General features: G+C 35.4%; 1 pseudogene; it reads right to left on the bottom strand.

Annotated features, from left to right (window-relative positions):
• Positions 1 to 11,150: 11,150 nt before the first annotated feature.
• On the bottom strand, positions 11,151 to 11,268 carry LOC120605144 (uncharacterized; annotated as a pseudogene).
• Between the last annotated feature and the right edge of the window lie 13,164 nt (positions 11,269 to 24,432).

Here is a 24,432-nt window from a genome sequence, read left to right as displayed (position 1 = left end):
GAAAATATAGATAAATATATGAAATAACAAAACAAAATAATCAAGATGTTAGAAGATTTTAAGCTTATCTACCAAATTTGCTTATTTAAAAAATCCTCAAGTAAATAAGAAAAATGTATACATATTGACAACATGCTATTGAAGACTATATAAAGTATACATGACACAAAATACTTTATCACAATGAAATTAAAGTAAAAAATAATTTTAAGAGTGTCCCTGTATCAGAATAATAATAATAAACAATAACAACATAAATTACTCAGTATAAAAAGGAAATACAAATTTAAAATTACCCAAATTCCAAAACATAATGAAAAGTAATACATACCAGATTTTTAAAAATATAATTAAAGCAAAAATGGAAGATACAGACTCTTTCTGAAGAAGAGTACTTAGGAAAGCCTAAAATCAAGAGAAAACACAGAGAAAACAGAAGAGTTAAAAACTTCTGGTACCTATAGCTACAGGAAACAATAAATATAGCTCAACTCTTAGCCAGATTAACATAAATCCTCACACTGAAGGCCTATTTATCTGGATTCCTATTACTCTAGACAACATGTCCACCTTTCAACAAAAAATTACAAGATACAGAGAACAAACAAATTGTTGCCAGATGAGAGGGGGTTTGAAGGGCTGGGTGAAAAAGGTGAAGAGATTAAGAAGTACAAATGGACAGTTACAAAATAGTCATGGGGATGTAAAGTAGAGAATAGGGGATATAGTCAATAATATTACAATAAATATGTATGGTGCCAGATAGGTAATAGACTTATCGGGGGTGGGGGATCACTTAGTAAGTTATATAAATTTCTAACCACTATGCTATACACCTGAAACCAATATAATATTGAATATAAACTATAATTTTAAAAAAATTACAAGTCATGTCAACAAAACACAGTATGAAGAGAAATAGCAATCATTACAACCCGCATAACAAATGACTCAGCTGTTAGAATTATTAGAAAGAGAATTTACAATAACCATGGTAAATATGTTAAGGGCTCTGATGAGAAAAGTAGACAGCATGCAAGAACAGATGAATATAAGCAGAATGATGGAAACTCTAAGAATGAAAAGGAAATTTTAGAAATCATCAACTCTGTCTCAGAATGAAGAATGTCTTCAGTGGGCGCTTCACTAGACTCAACATGGCCAAGAAAAAAAAAAACTGAGTACACTTGAAAATATGCCAACAGAATCTTCCAAAACTAAAATGAAAATAGTAAAAAACTTAAAAACAAAATAGATTATTTAAGAACAGTGGAACAATTTCAAAAGATATAGCATATGCATCTTGGACTACAAGGAAGAAAGAATGAAGACAAATATTTGCAAAAACAATGGAGAAGAACTTTTCAAAATTAATAACAAAAAACACCAAGCAGAATAAATATCTATATATGATGTCTGTACATATCAATCCATATTGCAGAAAAACAAAGAACAAAAAAAAAAAAAATTGAAAGAAGCCAGAGAAATAAAATCACCTTATAGAAAAACACTGCATAGAAAAAGTATAAGAATTGTAATGAATTTCACATTTGAAACCATGCAAATGAAGAGTGAAAATATTGAATTAAAACACACACACACACACACACACACAAATCTCAACCTAGAATTCTATATCCAGTGAAGTTATACTTAAACATGAAATAGATAAACAAAAATTGATAGAATTTATCACCAGCAGATGTACTCTGCAATAAATATTCACAAGAGTTCTTCAGGCAGAAGGGAAAAGATATAGGTCAGAAACTTGCAGCTACATAAAGAAAGGAAGAGAATTAAGAATAGGAAAAATAAAGGTAAAGATAAAATTATTTATTTTTTTATCTTAATTGATCTACAATATAACTATTTTTAAAGCAATAAGGGTAACAATATATTTGGTTATTATATCACATGGATATATTAAATGAAAGGCAGAATGTCACAAGGGATGAGATATAGGAATTGTGAATACACTGTTAAAAAATACCTGTACTATATGCGAAGTGGTATAGTTATTTGAAAATGAACTTAATTGAAAATGTATATTATAAACTCTAGAGCAACCATTAAATTTTTTAAAGAAAGTGCAATTGATATGTATGCAAAGAGGAGATAACATGGAATCATATAAAATTCTCTATTAAAAATAAATTTCAACTATATGAATCATTACTTTCATTGTGAATGGTCTAAATATGTCAAGTAAAATATAGAAATTTTCAGAGTAGATAAAAAAGCAGGACCAGTTATGCTGTCTACAAGAACTTCATTTTAAATATGACACTCAAATAGATTTAAAGTAAAGGGATGGGGGAAATATGCTATACTATCATTAATCAAAAAAAGCTAGAGTAGCTACATTAATTTCAGATAAAACAGGCTTCAGAAGAAATAAGAATATCATTACATAATACATAAATAATGTTGAAGAGTCGAGTTCTCCAAGAAAATATAACAATGTAAAACCTCTGTGCACTTAAAAGATGTCAAATATAGGAGGCAAAACTGATATTACTAAAAGAGAAATAGACAAGTTCACTATTGTTGTTGGAGACTTTCAGCTCCCTTTGTCAATAATTGACAGGTCAAGCAAGAAGAAATCAGTAAAGATATAGATGACAAGAACAATACTATAAATGAACTTGATCTCCTTGAGATTTATAGGATACTCTATCCAACAAAAGAAAACACATTTTTCTAAATCTCTAAAAGCACTTGGAATATTTACTAAGACAATATTGTAGTCCAAAAACAACAAAAAAATATCTTAACAAATAAAAAAGTAGAACCTACACAAAATATGTGCTCAGACCTCAATGCAATTAAACTAGAAATCAATGACAGGTAGGTAACTGGACTGTTCCTCAAATATTTAAAAATTTTTTAAAAAATGCTTCACAGCATGTACTATGAGTAAAATAAGAAGTATTACAGATTAATAAAATATATTTAAAACCAAATGAAAATTAAATACAACTTATCAGAATTTAGATTTTAGACCTTAGTGTAAACTGCATAATTATAAATATCAAGAAGACTACATCAGAGAAAAACTGTGCAATCTTGGCTAGCCAGCCCTACACATATATAGTAGAATGAAATAATTAGGTGAATGAGTGACAGTAGAAGGTGTTGCTGGAGAGCTCGACAGGGTGGGATCCCAAAGAGAGACCCCCATCCCGGAGCTCTGATGACCAGGTTCTTGTCTTATGCTGCGATAAAGACTTCAAGGACATGACAAATAGCAAGTTTTATTGAAGCGAAAATACACACTTTTTAAAGAGTGAAGTGCACACAGCTTGGAGAGAGTCTGCAGGGAGCTGTCTGAATCACAGGCTTTTGTTTTCTTGGGGGTGAGGGATGTTCCAAGGCTATTGGCGGGCTTCCCTGTCTTGGCCTGTTTCTCATGCCACCTGGAGGGGAGGAGGCAGCCCAAGGCCTTCTATCTTGTCTCCTGGCCTTGGCTTGTTTCTTATGCTGGGGTCTCAAGCTTGAAATCAAAACAAGAAGAGGACCAAGTAACAGGACAAGGGAGAAATTCCAGAGTCTCAGGGAGAAGACTGAGTAAGGAACTGAGGAAAAATTCCAGAGCCACATCATGGATGGGGGTACTCCCTAGGCTAACTATCCTGCCTCAGAGGCACCCTTGCACTGTTAAAGTGGGAGGTTACAGACAAAAAGAGGAGAGGCTGGAATAATGGGTGTAATAATAGATTAGAGTTGAAGACATCAATGTGAATGACATATAGCTTAAAATGTATGCGTATATGTGTGTATATATGTATATATATGTATATATGTATTCACACACACACACACACACACACACACACATATAAAGTATGCGTATGTATGTATTTCCTCACTCCGTCAACTGAGAGCCTAGAAGTAACAATACACCCTGCACCCAGATCTTGATTCATGCTGATAGTATGTACACTTGCTTTGATAAAATGAGAATGGCACCTTACCTATGTGATCTCCCTCCCCAAACTCATAACCTCAGTCTAACAATGAGAAAAATATCAGACAGATCCCAATAGAGGGGCATTCTACAAAATATCTGACCGTGTCCCTCAAAATTGTCAAAGTCATCAAAAATAAGAAAAGACTGAGAAAATGTAACAGCCAAGAGGAACCTAAGAAGACATAATGACTAAATGTAATGTGGTGTCCTGGGTTAAAAAACAAAACAAGAACAAAGAAAATAGGCTCAAGGTCTTGCCGCTAAGACAGCAAACTATTTGCAGGTTCAGCCCCTCCCAGCAATGTGACCTTAAATCAATCGATCTGGAATTTCCTGATTAACATTAAGTGAAGTAAAACTCCTGCTGCTTTTCTCCCCAAAGAAGGGTAACCCCAGCCTGAAACAATCCTTTCTTTTCTTTTGCTAATAACTTTCTCGTCCCACCTAGTTTCTGCCTATAAAAACCTTCCATTTTGTATATCTTCTCTGAGCACTAACTTATTTTACTAGATGAGACACAGGTAAATTCAGGAATCATTTATCTACAAAGTCTGGAAGCCTCTCAAAAACAGAAGAAAAAAAAAACCCTTATCTTTTCTAAGAGGCAGTAAACAAGGCCATTAAAAATCAGTATCTTGTAGTCAATCTTGGAATGTCTTTGTGGGCAGCTGATTTTCAGGAGGGGTCTTTTGGGAGGGGCTGTTTTATCTTGGCTCAGACAGAGGATGAGTCAAAGCTCAGCGTCCGATGGAGAGGAAAAATGCTTAGATTAAGTTTGTTCAAGTCAAGCACTTTGTTCAGATTAATCAATGGGGACAAACAATTCAGCTAGATAATTATGAGGCATGTAATGAGAATTTGGAGGGTCTGTGCCTGGCCTTGTCCTAGGTAAAAAGGAGGTTATCCACAAATCTTACCTAAGTCATGTGGGATGGGTGGTTCTTTGCGGTAAACATTTTCTCAGAATGCTAAGTGAGAGGAGGGTTCTTTAATTGTAACTGCTTCCAGAATTGTAGGGCTCAGGTAAGGTTCCATGTTGTCAAAATGAATCAATTGTTGACAGAAGAAACATCTAAACCTGTAAAGAATTTCTATGAGTTTATGTGAGCCAAACTGACAACAGATGTTGGGAAGCAAGATCTTAAATGCTCCAGAGAATAATAGTTTTGCAATTTCTTTTATGAAATTGAGGGAAAGTGAGAAAAATTACATGAAGGTAGGAGAAAGCAAGGTGGAGACTGGGTTACATAATAGTGAAGATTCTCAGGCTTTAGAAGGAGGAGTTTGAAAGGGGGCATTTCAAAGGTACGTTAACCTAGAAACAGTGGACAGGGCTTGCTAAAAGCAAAGATAAGCCTTTTACTAAAGGAGTTATATACCCAGTTATAGGACTTGCCCAGTTAGGAATTTATGATCGCATCACCCTGGAAAATGAATTTTCACAGAACCCACTTTTTCCTTTTTATGAACAATATTAGTTCATAAATTGTGGCAAATATACCATATTAACGTAAGAGGCTAATAATAGGGGAAACTGGCTGTGAGATGTATGGGAACTCTAAAGTGTTTCAGCAATTTTTTTTGTAAACATAAATCTAGTCTAAAATTGAAAGTTTACTTGAAAAAATATACCCCATCCATTTTGTCATGATATGCTGCTGATCATCTGAATGACAGTAAATATTTGATTACACAGAAAAAAACTAATTTTTTTTCTATAAAGGCATATAAACCTCTGAATTACTGGAAAAAGCTGGATTTTTTTCTGTTCTCTGGTAGTTTGCTCCCTGAACTCTACATAGTTTATAATAACCATTTAAAAAGATGTTTGACGGGTCATAACTGTTAGTGCATTGGTTTATGATTTGCAATGTTTTTCAACTGATTGACAGTCGAGAATTAGCTGGTGAGAATACTGAAAGGTTTATATTGTCTCAAACTTCAAAAGAAGGATGTGCCACTTAGGACCAAATTGAAAATCTACACTTACTGAGAATATAAGATAATGTATTTCAAAGTTAAAAAAAGTCAATTTATCAATTGTAATTATAATAACTGTTAAAGGAATTACCAATGTTGTTACCAGACTCAAGAGGTTCATTTTGCCTGCACACATCAAAGCCAAAGGAGACATGGACAGGAGTTTGCAGCAAAAAAGTAGAGGTTTATCTCAGGAAATGGCACCAAGCCTGGAGTAACAGGTGAGCTAGCACTGAAAGACCTGGCTTCCTGATGGCCTCTAGGTGATAGGTTATATATAGGGGAAGACTCATTAGTCATGGTAGCTAAGGGAGCTGGGGTCTTGAGTTCTACTGAGTGGTCAGGGCTAGGATAGGAGGCAGTTGATCACTGCTTCAGGTCGTGATGTCATGACGTCTTTCTGTCTGGTTTCAAGGAGATGCCAGTAGGGGTTTTTAGGCCTTCATGGGTATGGAGTTGCAAGATGTTATCTTTAGTCTGACTGAAACTGTTTCTGTGGTCAACAGACCTGAGGCTTAGTTCCTAAAACTGTTTGATGCTGACCTAAGTAAGGGCTTTATGATTAAGAAAGTGGTGATGCAGTACATAGATAAGGAAAGAAAAGCAAGTGAATCCAAGGCCAGTTTGAATAAAGAAGAAAGAGAAGAGAAAAAGTCATTTTAAAGAAGTGACGATTTGAACTATAACAATGTGTCTGAGAATTTAACTCATTACCTAGACAAATATATATCAATGAGAGTAAAAAATAATATAAATATCATAAACTTCAGAATAATGCTAAAACACCCATTCCTAAATCCCAATAATAACATTTCTGCAACCTTCTTAAGGTAGAGAAAATAGAGCTCTGTTCAGGGTCCGACCAGATGTTTGACTAACTTGTTTTATTTATTTGTTTATTTGCTTGTATTTATTTGTTTGTTTGTTTATTAGGCGAAGCAACCTTTGGTTGACCTCACAGATTGCAAGGACCTTGTCAGTTTACAATCCCTTATTTTTTTATTTTTTTTATTTTTTATGCCTACAGCACCTGGTCTTCCTCGGTGGTCTCCCATCCAAGTAATAACCAGGCTTAGCTTCCAAGATCAGACAGGATCAGGCTTGTTCAGGGTGGCATGGCCGTAGACTAACTTGTTTTATTTTTAAAGGGATTACTTCCACATTTGCAAAATATTTTTGTTAGGTAGCTAGTCAGGGGAACAAAGGAAAGGGGTTCAGCCTAGAGATAGCCCAAAAAACACCCTATTGGTAGTTAGAGAATCCCTCCGCACATCCAGAGACAAAGGACGGGACAGCCATAATCTTAGCTATTTAATCCAACCATAGTCGCCTACACAGAGGGTACTACCCTAATCTGCCCACAATCTAATGCTCATTATACTGTCATTATAATACCGTGTTTATGCCTGGAAGTTCATGAATCTAATTATAACAGACTTAATTCTGAGTAAGCACATGCACACTAGGCAGTGTTATACAACAGCCAAGTGTAAATCAAAATGACCTCACTTGCCAATCACCTAAGAATGTTTTTGAAACCACCCATCACAGCTCAAATATAACTCAGAGATTCCCACTTCTGGGTTGTTGTTGTTAGAACTCTTCGCTTGTTGTTAAAACCAACTTCCTTGGAGTGTGCTTTGTCTTTCTAAAATATACTTTTAATAAATCTTTTCTAAATCTCGCTGACCTGTGATTCTTCACTGTGTCAATGAGGAAGAACCGAGTAAAAATGCTAATTATACTTCTGTGCTGTTATCCCCCACCTGCCGTTGGGGCGACACTGAAGTTCAAATCTCCTCAATGGAAACATTTCAACTAGAATGCAAATCAATAAAAAGTAGTTTGAAAGTGAAAGGGATTAGGATATGACATGACAAAATATGACACTTTGTTCTGACTTTTTGAGGAACCTCCACATTGTTTTCCACAGTGGCCGCACCAGCTTACATTCCTACCAACAGCACACAAGAGAACCCTTTTCTCCACATCCTCAATACTTATCTCTTCCCGGTATATGTCCAAAGTGAATAAAATCAGAATCTCAAAGAGATATCTGCACTCTCAAGTTTACCACGGCATTATTCACAATAGCCATTATGTGAAAACAATCTCAGTGGCCCATGATGAATGAATAAAAAAGACGTGATATATATATATTGAGAGAGAGAAAGACAGAGAGAGGGAGCGTGAGTTAGATATACATACATACACACACACAGTGAAATATTCAGCCATGAGAAGGAAGCAAATCCTGCTTTTTGCAACAATATGGATGGACCTTAAGGTCATTATACTAAGTGAAATAAAACAGATAAAAACAAGTACTATATGATATTGCTTATATGAGGAATCTGAAAAAGCCAAACTTACAGAAAACAGAGTAGATTGGTGGTTACCAGAGCCTGGAAGGTGGGGGAAATGGGAAATGTTGGTCAAAGGATACAAACTTTCACCATGCTGTACATTGGGGGACCTAATACACAGCATGGTGACCACAGTTAACAATACTATATGTTTGAATGATGCTTAGAGAGTAGATTTTAAATGTTCTCATCACAAAAAAGAAATGATAATTAAGTGAAGTGATGGAAGTATTACCTAATAGTATAGTAGTAACCATTTAGCAATATTAAGTATATCTAATTAACACATTGTACACCTTATACTTACACAATGTTACATGCCAATTATATGTCAATAAAGCTGGGAAAAAATAAAACCATTTGCATTAAATTATGTATATATTATATATATATATATATATATCATTTTGGCATAAGGACTATTTTGTGCTGAAGGCATTTGAATTCCCAAAATCCCTATCAGAGCTTCCCAAAATAACTCAATTGTCAAAAATTCCATCCCCTAGAGCCACTGCAGTGTCTGCACAAGAAGTCTGCACAACCCAGACAGATATTGTTACAAACTATCATATTTCCCATTTTTTCTTCTCAAGGCACATTTATATTTCCAAATGCTATTTCTCCCTCTTTCTTTCCCTGACTAACTTAGGTATAAAGACCCCAAATTCTAACCTCTCCTTTGAGCTACTCATCTTTGGGTACTCCTATGTGTATGCTAATAATACTCTTTTTTTTTCTTGTTAGTGTCTTTTGTCAGTCTAATTTACAGGGGCCCAGCCAGTGAACAAGCAAATCAGACATATCTAACATTTTCTCTCTTTCTAAATTTGAGAAGTGGGCATTCTGATTGAAAATGGAGGTAAGAAATTATATTCATTTCCAAGAGCTGCAGTAACAGCATACCATAAACTGGGGGGCTTAAAAAACAGAAACTTATTCTGTCCATGTAAAAAACATCCAAACCTGTATAGAATTTTTACAAGAGTTTGAGTTAAAACTGAGGACAATGCTAGGAAGCAAGATATCAAGTGCTCCAAAGAATGACAATTTTGCAGTTTCTTTTTTACATTTAAAATTGAGGGAATGTAAGGATGATTATATGAAGATGGAGAAAACAAGGCAAGGATTGGACTACAGGATAGTTAACAAGATTCTGTGCTTCTTTAAGGGTAGCTATGTTTCTGCAAAAAGAGGCATTTCAAAAATGTGTTAACTTAGATGTACAAAAATAATAGACAGATCTTCCTTAAGACAAAAACAAACTTTTTATTAAAGAACTTATATGCCTGGAGTATAACTACCCACTGTGACCTGCTCTGTTAGGGATTTATGATCAGGTCACTCTGGTTGCTCCTGGTTAGATTTATCACAATGCCACTTTTCATTCACAATTCTCTCACAGTTTTGGAGGCTAGAAGTCCAAAACCAAGGTATCTGCAAGGCCATGCTCTTTCTGAAACTCCAAGAGAAGATCCGTCCTTGGCCCTTTGTAGCTTCCGGTGTTTACTAGCAATCCTTGGCATGTGTTGGCATATAAAGGCATTGCTTCAATATTTGCCTCCATTATTACATGGTATTCTCTCTGTGTTCCTGTTTGTGTCTCTTTTTCTCTTCTTCTAAGGACACCAATCATATTAGATTAGGACCCACTCTAGTGACCTTATCTTAACATGATTATATGTGCAAAGACCTTACTTCCGAATGTGACATTCACAAGTACTGAGGGTTGAAACTTCAACATATCTTTTGAGTGGACACAATTCAACTCCTAACAGAGATCAACATTCTAATGGACTGGAAGTTACAAAAGATAGATCAGGCTTTTCCGTCCTATTGCAGAAACCAAATAATCAGCTTGAGAGATGCCTGGAGCACAGACTCTGTTCCTACAGTTCCCTGACAATGCTCAGACTTGGAAGACTTTTAAATCCCCTCAGAGAGGTGAAGGATTTGGTTGTGAGGATGCTTAGATAACATGGAGGAAGTACTGATGGACTAAGTTATTTCTGGTCCCTAACACTGAAAGAAGGTAACCCTAATATCTAGAGAGACATTGAGGGCAAAGTAGCTTCCTTCCAAGCCACAACAAAAGCTTCAATAATTTTCAGTCTATTCATTGCATAAAAAGGAAATGACTTTGCCAATTATCACTAACTGATTTGAAGCTATTTGAAAGAGCCTAACAGATTGATTTGAGTATTGATCCTAAAAAGCAATGCTTAGGAAGCCTACTAGTAATGACTGACTTAAGGAGACACCTATTAGTAATAGAAGAATATATATAAAGTATGTGCATTCCCACAGAAATAAAACTGTGGAAAGGGTTAAAAATAAAGTGTATGATTTTGGAATAAAATAATATGAAGTTCAAAAGAAATACTGAAAAACTTGATGATGGTTGTTTAAAACTTGTTTCCCAGAAGATAAAAATAAAAGGAATGTTTCAAAACAGAGCCAATAGAGAGAAGATGATTATATTGGAAAGAATTGAAGGACATACCCAAGAGATAAAACATGCAAATTATGAAAATTTTAGAGGAAGAAAAAAGAAATACATGGAATAAATAGTAATACTAAATGAGAATTAGAGAAAAGTTTACTTAATCAAAGAAATATTTGAGTGGGATTTAATTACTAAATATTACTGGCACAATTGACTCTATACATAAAAGAACAAATTCAGAACTTTATCCCACATAAAATTCGAAATTAAATTCCAGTAGAAATAATGGTTAAAATGCAAAGTAAATATTAAAAAGTTATAAATAAAATTAAATTATAACTTTGGAGTAAACAAGATGTTTTTATTTTTTATTTTTATTCTATTTTTTTAACCCTTGCACCACCTGGTCTTCCTAGGTGGTCTCCCATCCAAGTACTAACCAGGCCCGACCCTGCTTAGCTTCCGAGATCAGACGGGATCCGGCATGTTCAAGATGTTTTTAAAGAAGACACTGAAACTATAAAGTTTGAAGAAAAATATAAATATATTTGCATTAAAAAAAAACATTTTTATGATGTCAAAAGACATACGAAAGTCAAAACCAAAAGAATTTCATAATTAATGACAGAAATAGAGTTAATGTCCATAAATGTAGAAATTATTAAAATTGCCAAGAAAAGATTTTCTTGAGATAAAAGATTTTACCTTTTGAAAATATATTTTGATGCGAATACCAGGAAAAAAATCATTTTCATTAGATAGTACTTAGGAAAATGTAAATTGGCAAAATGGGAATTTAATTTTAAGCTATTAATTGAGTAATTTCAGTGTGTTGTCATTTCAGTGATAAAAACCCAATGTTGATGTTAATTTGGGCAAAAAATTATTTTCAAAATATGCTAGTGAGAATATAAAGTGGTATAGTTTTCTGGAAAATAATCTGGCAAAAGCAGTTGAAATTTAAAAGCCATATCTCCTAAATTTTTCCTACATATTTGTATATTTTATGCAATTATATACAATATTCATACATCCTATGTAAAATGGCACTATATAAAAACACAGAGATGTACACACATATAAGTTCAAAAACATGAATAAAAAGTCATCAATTGTATACTTGTTTATAGAATTAAAGTTAAAAAGCAAGCATTCTGAGGAAAGCAATGTGTCAGAATAATTACAAAACAAGAAAAGAAAAATATTCTTGATAAAACAACATAAACCAAATTGCAGAATATCGGATTAACTGAAAATATAAAATATAATTTTTAGGAATATCATGGGAAATAATCAAAATTGAACAGTCTTAAGTACAAAGATTAAAAGATATCATGAAAAGTTGAAAGACATATTTTGATTAGGTAATGGATTATGACTAACTTGTTCTTGGATTTGGGGAGAGGAAAGCATTTTAATGTTAATTTAAAGATTAGGGTTTCAAAATGTTTATTTCTAGTCATGTTCCTTAAATTACAGACAGTATGAAAGAGAATGTTACTTTTTATAAAAAAGGCAATCAGATCATATATATATATATATATATATATATATATATAAACAGTTATGGGAATTTTAGTGATAGTAGTGTATGATATAATCATATAGTACTAGTAATATTAATTAAAAAAAGGAATGTAGGCTTTTTTTCTGGAGAATGCCCATCTCTGAAAAAAGTCAAGCACTCCAGTATGCCAAAGAAATTTTTCTATGTCACAGAAAAATTAAACGAGACAAAATTAAATAGGCAATAAATACTTTATTCAAGATTATTGAAATAAAAATCAAAACTATTACAATAAGGGAGAGAGTTGAATTCAACTCCATATAGAAATGGCAGCTGGGGATTTATAACTGTAGGGGCTCAGAAAGAGTCATCCCCAAGTACTGCTATGCTATGTATATTATTTTGTGGTAAAGGCAACTCCAAGACCTTGAGGGCTAAAGAGGAACTTCTGCAACCCACCCCACCCTCTCCATCCTCACCCTGCCTTAACTAGTCAGAAGAATTTAAATTAGGTGTGTTGCCATAATAAGCGATTATCAGAGATAATTTATTTGACCTATCTGCATGGCAAGGCAAACAACTAATTACTGAACATCTCCTTTTCTTATCATCCTATGATGACCCTCTTCCCCCCTGAACTCCAAAGCACCTTACCTCATCCTTAGCTCAGAATATCATGCATCTCATTTGAACTTTCTGTCATAGAACCTTTCATCTATGCAAGGTCTCTGGCTCTCTTATGTTGTAGGGTTTCCATAAGTACTTATGTAATTAAATTTAAATTTGGTTATTCTCTCTTGTTAATGTCTCATGTAGATTTAATTATTAGACCACCCTATAAAACCTAGGAAGGTAGAGAAAAGTTTCCTTTCCTCCCACATGACCAATAGGCAGGGTGGGGTTAAAAGTTAAAATAATTCCTCGTGCCTTTGTTCCTCTTAGCAATTCTCTTTGGAACAGTGTATACATGAGTGCTCTTGTAGGGTTAAGAAGAAAAAGGTCTCATTGCTAAGAAGAGCAAAAAATTACAATAAAAATAAACATAACAAAATTTTACCTAGTATATTATCTTAGGGGGATAATAGGTTCCTCATTATTGTATATGATCTATATTGTAATGTTTAGTCATTTTTGAGGTTATAGTAGCTATCTGATAGACACAACTAGGAATGACACAGTTTGGGCTTTTCATTTATGTATGTGTCTGTGTGTGTGTTTGTGTGTGTGTGTGTACATACATGTGCTGTTAACTATAAAATCACAACCATTTATTTCTTCTTCCCACTACCCAGCATGGGCATTGAGAAATGCATGATTTTGCTATTTCATTGTATTTATTAAGATTTCTTTACTTTTTTAGGAGATGCTTCCCAAGAAATTGCTTAATTGTTCATTACAGGTGCCAGCATAAGAAACATCAAAACTTGTAGAGAATTTTTATGAGTTTACTTGAGCCAAAGTGATGGCATATTGGGAAGCAAGAGATCAAATGCTCTGGAGAATGACAGTTTTGTGGTTTCTCTCATACCTTTGGAATTAAGGAGGTGATATAAAGAAAATTACATGAATGTGGGAGAAAGCAAGGTACAGGACAGTTAACAAGATTATATGCTTCTTTGAGGGTGGTTACACCTTTAAGAGGTCTGGAAAAGAGGATTTCTTCTGGCATTTCAAAGGTGTGTTAAACTAGATGCAGGAGAACAATGAACAGGGCTTGCTTTAAACTTTTGCTAAAGAAGTTATAGATCTGGAACTTAACCACCCACTGTGGCCTGTCCAGTTATGAATTTATGATCAGATTATCCTAGGAGGTTACCTTTGGTCACTGAACTTATACATACTCCCTTTTTTGTCTACACAGGAACTTACAGAATGCTTCATCAGCTCTCAGTTCAAAATCTCCTTGTAGTTTCTTCCAATCCCATTGTTGATTAGGATTGATTTCTCAATGCTAATTAAGACTACCAGTACACTCCTACCACCGAGAGACTTTCCTTAAGCCAAGCTTCTGATTCTCAATAAAGTCAGACCTTGCTTTTCTCCCTTCCCTCCCAGATACTCCCAAATCTCTCCAGAGGTGATATTCTCCCTTAATAAGTAATAAACTCAGCTTTGTTTTATCAACAGGTTGAATTGCTAATATTTGGGGAAGGCAGTATTTGACAATGTGGCTATTTGGAAAATAAAACAGACACTGTAGGATATTCATCAGAGACACACATACAAAAAAGCATTATCTGAGATCTGAGGGAATAAAGGGGGAATCTGAATCTTTTTCCTAAACCAGAAGATAGACTTCACTGATTTTACAACAGAACTGATTATAAAATAATTAACTTATAAGTAGCAACCACAAAGAATAGTTTTAGAGTATATATTAAGTCCTTAAAATATTGTAATTTTTGTTAGTTTTGTTCCATTTAGCTCCAGATTTTATTACCAAAAACAAATATATTGATTAACTTAGATAAGTTGTACTCTTTGTTTAAAATGAATAAGTAATTGGCACACAATCCTGAAACATAGTAGGAGAGCTCCGTATGAAAATTTAATTTCTCTTTCTAACTTAGTAGTTTTTAAATCTCATGAAGCCTCTAAGGTATTTTGTTTTTCAAAATATTAAACATTGGTTATACCACATAGTTGTATTTTATCAGGTGTTTAATCATAAAGCTTTTATTTTTTAAAAAAAGGATCGCCATGGGTACATAATTTTAAATGACTGGCCAACAAGTTACAATGTAAATAACTCTTTACACTCAAAAAGTTTCCTAATTCATTTGTTTCTTGTTTTGATTAGACCTATTTATAGATATAGAAGCATACAAAACAAACATGCTACTTCCAGGAGTGCCTTTATAACAGAGGAAACAGTGAGCAAATTCACAAATGGTATTCACAAAAATATGGTAGGAGGTTTTGGGGTCAGAAGCAGGAACCTTACTTTTATCACTGATAATTAGTAAGCATTGTGTATTGAGGGTACCCAGTTAATTCCTTTTTGTTCTCAGGAAATTACAGCTTAGAAGGAATGCTGGCACTTTTGGTTTGCTAATCTGCATGGCTTTGTGTGCTCTAGTTTTTCAGCCACAATCAAATAATCATTTCCTCTTGTTTGTCTTCATTCACTTCCTGCCTCTCCCTTGGATTTAACTATCAAATGTCCTTTGCTTTTGACCGGAGACTCTTAAACAAAAGCCCTATACTTCCTGATATCATTATTTTTTTGTAAAAAGGAGTGCTTGGGCATATACTAACGTAAATAGTTTCTTTTTCTTGGTCAAAGACTAGTGTCAGCTTATTGTACTAGTATTCTTATATACTATATATCAGACTTCGTTTCAATATATATCATGAAGGGATTAGGAAAACAGGAGTTGTGAACGGAAATTGCATTGTGAATAATATTCTTTTGACACCTTATTAAATCTGAAATCTTTATTTGGTTTTAGCTTTTTTGTTTATTTGTTTCAAAGCAACCTATAAAGTACAAAAGTATATATCTCTTTATTTCTCTATTCTCTATCTATTTACCTACCTACCTACCTACCTACCTATCTACCTATCTATCATCTATCATCATCATCTGTTTTAAAATTACCATTTTTATTAAGGCTTTTTCTTAGTAGCAAGGGTTTTATTCCACAAATATCCAACTCTTACAAGTCATAGTCCCTCTCAAAACAACAATCTAAAAAGCAGAGAGGGGTACATTTTAAAGTGATGTGTAGGAGGTATTAGAATAAATCCTGTTATACACGAACAGAATTTTGGCACGTAACTCCCTCGCAGTTCCTTAAAAACGTAGCCTTTCATATAAAAATATCAGCATGGAAGCTAACAAACCAGAACAAACTTTTTTTGCCTTTTTAGGCACTATTTTGTCTACACAACTCAAATTAACCTTTTGAGTTACTCCCCAAAAATATTTAATAGTTCTAATATTGTGTGTATGTGTTAACAGATTCAAAGTATTTTACCCCCAAATATGCCACTTTGCATATTGATCATTTCGAACTGAAGACCATTGAGAAATAACAGATGCAGAAAGAACTCCTGGACCTACCACTTTCTACCTAGAAGGAGGTCATCATTTTTTCTATGCACTAAGAAGGAAAGAACATTCTTATCACCAGGGACTGAGAGGCAATGCTGAAATTGATCTCTACAAACAAACCTACTAAAAAAACCCTTATCTTCTATTAATTTCCCCAATATATTTCTTAGTCTCCCACAATTTATCACCCCCTGGAAGATTAACCCCCTTTCCCCTTGTCTTGTCACTTTTTCACAATTTTATCATTCTTGGTACTAACTGCTTCTTTATGTCTGCATTGTTCCTCAAAAAGCTCTTGTATGCATGTGAAAATATTAAAATGACCTGCATCATTTTCTCCTGTTTATTTGTCTTTTGTGGGTTAAATTCATAGGCTCCAAACACAGAGCCTAAAAGAGGTAGAGCAAAAAAATTTCCCCCATACAATTATGGTGACAAAAATGGGATGTCATTGGCTGGAACATAGTATTCCCTTTGGAGGTTACAGCTGAGATTTTGGGGATATCTGAAAATGCCAGCAAAAGGTAAGTGAACTGTGGTCTTTTTGTTTGTGTTTTAATTGATCCTTTCTTTCCCAGAGATGAGCAATGTTTTCCTTTGTCTCTATATTTTGTGCTATTTTTCATAAGGAGGAAAGAATCATAGGGTAGAATGCAGGCATGGCTCTTATAAGTCTGTTGTTTCAGCCGGCCTCACAGACTGATGAGTTGATAGCTCTCACTGGACTGAAGTCTGTTTGGACAAACTTTGTAATGGATCATCGATTTAAAAAAAAAGCTAGATGAGATTCTCCTTTTACCTTGTTTTATGTCCTGAGAACTTGGCTTGTAACCTGGTTTCTTCCAGCCAGAGGGCACAGGTTGTTGGGCCTGCATCAGGTAGCTAGCTCTCATACTAGGAACCCTAGATACAATGTGCAGTAGCAGAATTTTCTTTGTTTGACCATGCCAGCTTTAGGGGAATTTGTTTTAATAAGGAAACTCAACGCATAAGGGGCCTTTGTCATTTCTACCCTTATTGCTTTGTCGGTGTTAGGAAAGTCTCATATCAGCTGCCCTGTATTACAGATTATCAGGTCTGTGATGGGAGGCATTTTACTTTTGTGCGAGACTGGAAACACAAGTCCTCATAATCACCATTCTTACGGTTAGGTAGTTAGGCATGAGTGACAGGAGCCCAGCTCTGTAACCATAGAAACTTCCCTTAAAGACCTTCCTTAAGGATCTCCCAGAAATATCTCCCTTTTAGGGTTATAAATTACCCCAAATCCTAGAGCACAAAAGCCATAAAAGCTGCTGGCTAAACCAACTACAAACGCATGCACAGAAAGTACTGCCCCTAACTTCAGCTTCATTATACCACCATTATAATCTCATAACTATGCCTGGAAATTCATGAATCTAATTACTACAGACTGAATTCTGGGTAAGCACCTGCACATCAGGCAAAGTTATATAGCAGCCAGGTGTCAATCAAGGTGACCTCATTTGCCAAACACCTAGGAATGTCTTTAGGACCACCTATCACGGCCAAAATGTAAACAGACTTTCCCATCTCTGCATTGTTACAGCACTCCTGGCTAGAAAACCGCCCCTCCCTTTGAGATGTACTATCTTATCTCTTTAACTCCTGAATTCCACAGGGCTGCAGCCTTCCTAAGTGTGGCCCATCTCCTTCTAAAATGTACTTTCAATAAATCTTACCTTTTCTCAATCTCGCTGACCTGGAATTCTTTACTGCATTGGCGGGGAAGAACCGAAGAACAACACACAATGCCACCGTCCTCCTCCCCCATGCCACTAGGGCAATATTGGATTTCACGTTACCCCAGTGGTGACATTGCCACTGGTGACCAGGAGGTATCTTTGTGAGTTACTTTTTTGGATCATGGGGGCTGCACCTGCTTCAGGGGATGTTTCTTGTGTCCATAGAAAGACCTAGTGTGTACCTCTGAAGATTCTACCCTTCAATGGCCAGATGATAGATCCTCTGATTTGAAAAAAACATATTTGAAAAAAATTTAGAGAGCTCTCATCCTAAACAATTGTCCTACTGGCACCTATGGGAAGATCAAATTGAAAGAACACAAAAGAGCATTATGGCTAGCCTTATAGACTCTTTTAACAAGATTGAAAAACAGAAATTAGACATAGAACGAAAGTTAAAACCTACATCCACAGTAAATGCTCCTTCTCCATGTTCCTATACTCTCATTTACCCTTACCTCCCTATCCCTGACCCTCCAGAAGATCCTTTGGATCTGCACTCCTGGCTCAAATCTCCCTCCCCAAATCCAGCCCCACCTCCTCAACAAATTCCTTTAATCCCTGAAACTCCTTTGACTTCCCCAGAAAATTCCTTAAACACCCAAATAACCATATCTTCTCTTTCCCTGCAAGAATTATAGAAAGCAGTCCAGTCTAATCTCCAGGCCTGGGTACATAGGTTACTATGTAAATGCTGGTGGCCAGTATATAACCATGGTCTACACTCTGGGGTCATATAACAGGGATTATTTTGTTTTCCCTTCTTTCTGGGTATCTATCATCATACCCCATCAGCTCCAGGCCTTTCTATGCAATGTCCTTTGTGGATGTATCCTAGATCTTCACCACAAAGAACTCACGTCCTTTGGTCAGCCACAGATCTTTTAAATTGCAGAGCTCTTTACCCCAACTTTTGAAATATCCTACCAAATTTAGAGAAGAGTTAGAGATTAGTGGCCATTCATGACCCCATTCATAAGGACCTCGACTGACTGGTAAGGGGTGTTCTTCCCAGCCATGATCATACTGTAGTTATAAGACAAGCCACACAGATCCCTGGAGAAACCCTCTTCCCCTAACAGAGGTAACAGGAATTCAGAACTTCTCCTAGGCTCTCCTTCAAATGACCAGAAAATGGATCAGCTGGAAGCCAGTATTCAAAGTCTGGTAGAAGGAAGAGTAGATGACTTTCCCCCAAAGTCATGTACTCAGAAAGAAGGGGAACATTTCATGGTCTTTGTGGGACACTTTATACAAACTTTTCAAAGGCACACTGCATTAAACTTCAAAACCCCAGAATATAGAAATCTTTTTATTTCTACCTTAGTAAGAAATCTTCTCCCTTGTATAAAAAGACAAATCCAAAATGGTGTGCCTGGCTGTGTAGGGCAATCTCTCAGTGTTATTACTGACGGTGCTTTCTAATTCTTTGAAAATAGCTTGCAGGGAAGCAGGAGAAAAAAGAAATTAAAAGTAGCAGTTCTTGCCTTGCAAATTGAGTCTTTAAAAAACAAAAGAATGACTCTAAGTGTTACTCAACAAACACTCATTTGTTTTTCTTGCCCACCACAGGGCCTCCCCTACCCATCTCGAGATATTTGCAGTAATTATAAAAAAGCCAGGATATTGGAAAATAATTGTTCTGCATTCAAAAGAAAGTTTAAATTCAATCTTCCCAGTTCCCAGTCCCTTCAAAGCATCTATTTTCCTTTCTGTGGGGGTAATTTCCCATTGACCCCATGACCCAACATTAACTTAAAATACAGTTTTAGTAACTGTACTTCTTAAATGGCACTAGTGCAACTTTCTTTACCATTGGCTTAGAGAATTTATCTCTGCTTTCACCTCTAATTCTGTTCCATTTCTCAGAGTCTCCGGGCAACCTATTTTATTGTCCATATCTCAGGCCACCCTATAATTCTTAGGTCTTCTCACCACCCTTACCATACCTTTCAAGTTTATAACTCTTCATTAGCAAACCTTTTAAGTAGACACTTGTTATGTAAATGTAATGCCACCATATTATGTAATGAGAAAAATATTTTTATTTTCCTCTCCTCAGACCAAATCTCAAACTTTCTACTTTCCCTAATGAAGAACTATCTCAATTTAAAATCCTCTGAAGAGGATGTAACCTTAATAGATGTCCTAGTTAGTCTCTGGGCCTCGCAATTGAGGTTGGATTGCTACTGAGTGCAGAGCTTGTGCATATTTTCAGGAAAAGGAGTAAACCTGTTTTATAAGTAGAACAACACCCTCACTCTCAAGAAGCAGAACAAGGAATCAATCCTATCATTGAGCCAAGTGTTATTTTTACTTCCTCACTCTGCAATACCTGAATCTTGTTGGTTAAGAAAGAAGAGAAATTCGATTCAGATGGGAATCGAATCTGAATGATTTGTACAAGATCTAAGAGCCATAAATGCTTTTGTAATTCCTCAACAGACTATAGTCCCTAATCCAACTACTATTTTCATCTCAATTACTGCTGACATAGCCTGATTTACAGTAATCGACTCCTGCTCAGCTTTCTAATTCTATTACACCACACTCATAATTACTCTTTCATTTACCTTCAGAGGAAGACAATTAACATGGACTTGCATACCTCAGGGATATTGTGAGTCCCCTCCAATATTTTCCCAAGTCCTTAAAGCTGACTTAGACTCTGTAATCTTTACCCAAGGCTCCAATTTTTTTTTTGATGATTTCTTATTTTATAGCCAAATTAAGCAGGATGTTCTTATAGATTCACACATTCTCTTAAAGGCACTAGCTGAACAAGGTCATAAAGTCTCTGAATATATAAAGTTCAAGGACTATAAACGACTGTTTCCTACTTAGTAGATGAGCTATCTCAGATCACTCAAGACTCATACCAAAATGTCTTGAGTCTATTTTGTTCATCTCTCTGCTGGGGGATGGAGGGAGAGTGGGAGCTACATAAATTTCTAGGGGAAGCTGCTACTGTTGCCAACGAATCCCTAATTTCACTGTCCTTGCTAAACCTCTACGTGCCCCGCCACCTCCAGATCCTACCTCAGAGCTTATTCCCTGGCCCTCAGAATTGGCAATGACTCCCTTTAAAGCCTTAAAATTAGCACTTTTCACACTCCTCGCTCTTGGCTTACCCAATTTTGACAAACATTTTCGCTTATGCTGCCATGAAAATAATGGAATTGCTGCAGGCATTAGGACAATCTTTCATTCTCAGCTATGTCCTGTAGCATATTTCTCATGTCAGTTAAACACTGTGGCATCAGATATGCCATCATGCCTGTATGTTCTAGCCACAGCTGCTGCTCAAACTGACAAAGCCATTGCTTTTCTATGAGGCTCCCATTCACCTCTATGTTCCTCATGTCATTTTTGTTCCTTACAAGTTCATAAGTCATAGCTCCTCTCTACATGGAGGTAGACCACCTATGAACAAGCCCTATTAACCAGTCTCCCCGTCATCTTATATTAACATTTTAAATCTAGCTAGTCTACTAACCTTCCCTGGTGATGGAGAGGCCCACTCCATTCCACATGATTGCCTTGCAACTGTAAAAATGGTTTCAAAGCCAGATCTTTTTTAAAATTATTTATTATTATTTATGCTCACAGTACCTGGTCTTCCTAGGTGGTCTCCCATCCAAGTACCAACCAGGCCCAACTCTGCTTAGCTTCCAAGATCAGACATCGGGCTTGTTCAGGGTGGCATGGCCATTGACCATGGACTGTGGCTCCACTGGGGTGTGAACCCAGGACCTTCTGCATGTAAAGCAGATGTGCTAAACGATACACTATGGAACCACATCGCTTTTAAAAAAAAAAATTTTTTATAAGAGTTTATTTGAGCCAATCTGGTGACATGCCAGGAAGGAAGATCTCAAATGCTCTTGAAGATCTCTTAAAATTTAAATCGACTTAGAAAACCAAATTTTGTGATGGCTTTTTTTTTTTTTTTTAAAGAAAACCTCTAGGAAAACATAACTGGTTATACCATAATTTTCCTGCACGAAACATCTTTACTCACTGTGAAATCAGCCCAAGCTGTTGAACTCATAGCTCTTACTAGAGGTTGTACATTGGCAAAAAGGAAAACTGCCACTATTTACCTTAACTCCAGATATACCTTTGGAGTCTGCCATACTGTTGGTACAATCTGAAAATCCTGTAGGTTTTTAACTACTGTTGCTGATACTACTATTGCCAATGGGCATGTAATTGTTGCTCTATTATATGTTATTCATTTCCCTACTTTACTACTGTTCATTGTCTAACTCATGCTGAGGAGGCTGATATTATATCTCTAGAGGACGATAGGGCTGACAAGACTGCTAAATACAAAACTGAACATGGGCCCACCTATCCTTTCTCTACCCAACTTATAAACCTGCACGACTAATATCCCTGAACATGCCATCTCCAAATATGCCACTTTGGCATATTGAAAGTTTTGAGCTGTGGATACTTGAGAAATGACAGATGCAGGAAGGACTGTCAGACCTCCCTCTTTCTACCTAAAAGTAGGTCATAAAATTTCCCATGAGAAAGATGCTCTTCCTGCACCAGGAAGAAAAGAACAGTCTTATTACCAGAGACTAGAGGTTGATGTTGAAATGGATCTGTACAAACAAACCTACTAAAATAGTCCTTATCTTCCATTAGTTTCCCCCATATATGTCCATATCACTTTCTCACAATTTGTCACCCCTTATAAGCTTAACACCCTTTTCCTTTGTCTAGTCACTTCTTCACAAACTTATCATTCTTCTATAAGTGCTCAGTCCTAGTTGCTTTGGACCTTAATTTTTCCCGTGAGTGCTTTTGCATGTATGCAAATATATTAAATAAAATTTGTATGCTTTTCTCCTGTTAATTTCTTTTGATAGTGCAATCCATAGATACTAGCCACAGAATCTAAGAGGGTGAAAGAAAGTTCTTTTTCATCCCTTACATATGCTTATATACCATGTTTTATGCAAAACAAAATGAAAGTTAGATTTTTTTAAAGTGCAAATATTTATTATCTTCATTTCACATAAAAATAATTCCTCAGCATTTTCTTGTTTTATATCCTGTCTTGAAATATTTTCTAAAATAAATAAATAAATAAATAAATAAATAAGCATGTACAACATTTCATATATTTTAGACCAAGAGAAAACATTTTTCTTTCTTTTGAAATTTCTTCATGCAATTAAGATATTTAACAATGATGTTAATAACTTCAATCTTTTGAATGTGATAAGAGTCACAGAAAAAAACATGTTTGGTAGTATTTGCCAAAAATGTTTTCGTTTTTAACAATAAGAGAGATTAGAATAGACCTTTGTAGGATGCTCACAAGCTATGGTGTATGTTTCTAAGGCAGCAGGTTTCAACACTGGAAAAGAATGATCTTGATTAGATGATAATATTCTGTAATATTAATGTGAAAGAATAATCCAGCTGGTATTAACAGTAAATTAACGAGATATTTGCCAGATAAATAATAGGAGAAAATATCCCTAATGGCACTACAACTAATGGTAGAAATGTAAGTAACTAACGATTAATCCAGATGTAGACCTATAAGTATGAGCCATATTTAAATCAAAACTAGCTTCGCTATGAATCAAATGACTGAAGTTAAAAATTTTAAAAGCTAATATTCAACATGAAAGAAAAATTTCAAATGATTTGTGTGGTAAGGTGAAAAATGATATCTACATCAAATCACTAGAATCTATGAATGTTACCTTATTTGAAAAAGGCTATTTGAAGATGTAATTAAAGATCTTGAGATAAAATCACCCAGGATTATAAGAGTGTGTCCTGAATCCAATGATAAGTGTCCCTATAAGAGACATCAAAAGAACAGATACACAGAGGAGAAAGGTGATACGAAAACAAAAGCAGAGAATGGGGTCATGTGGCCAACAGCCAAGGAAAAGAATACTGACAGCCACCAGAAACTGGCAAGGTAGAGAAGTCTTCTCTAGATCCTCCAGAGTAAGTACAGTTCTTGATGTTTATTAGCTAGAAATGATATAGTCTTATTTATTCTTACTGGTTAATATGATGATGAACAAATATTATCTATAATTTATAAATCAATGGTTCTCACTACACAAAAGTAGTAGTATTACTTTTGTTCTCTCCGTTATGCATGACATCTTGGATGGGAAGTAGGACTTAGGCAGGCTTTCTATGGATAGAAGAGGTGTTCACTTTGTATTGAATAGGAGTTCCCAAAGGTAGGCAATGAGACAAAAGAAAGTGTTTCCTGGGTTATAGAATGCCTCTTACACAAATATTGGTCTGACATATATTAGAAGTGCTGGTCCTGAACTCCTCAATCTTAATCAGGAGC

This window comes from Pteropus medius, unplaced genomic scaffold, assembly GCF_902729225.1.
Source record: "Pteropus medius unplaced genomic scaffold, Ma_sr-lr_union100, whole genome shotgun sequence".
Lineage (NCBI taxonomy): Eukaryota > Metazoa > Chordata > Mammalia > Chiroptera > Pteropodidae > Pteropus > Pteropus medius.
Note: the sequence above shows the minus strand (reverse complement) of the source record. Positions and strands in the feature narration are given on the sequence as shown.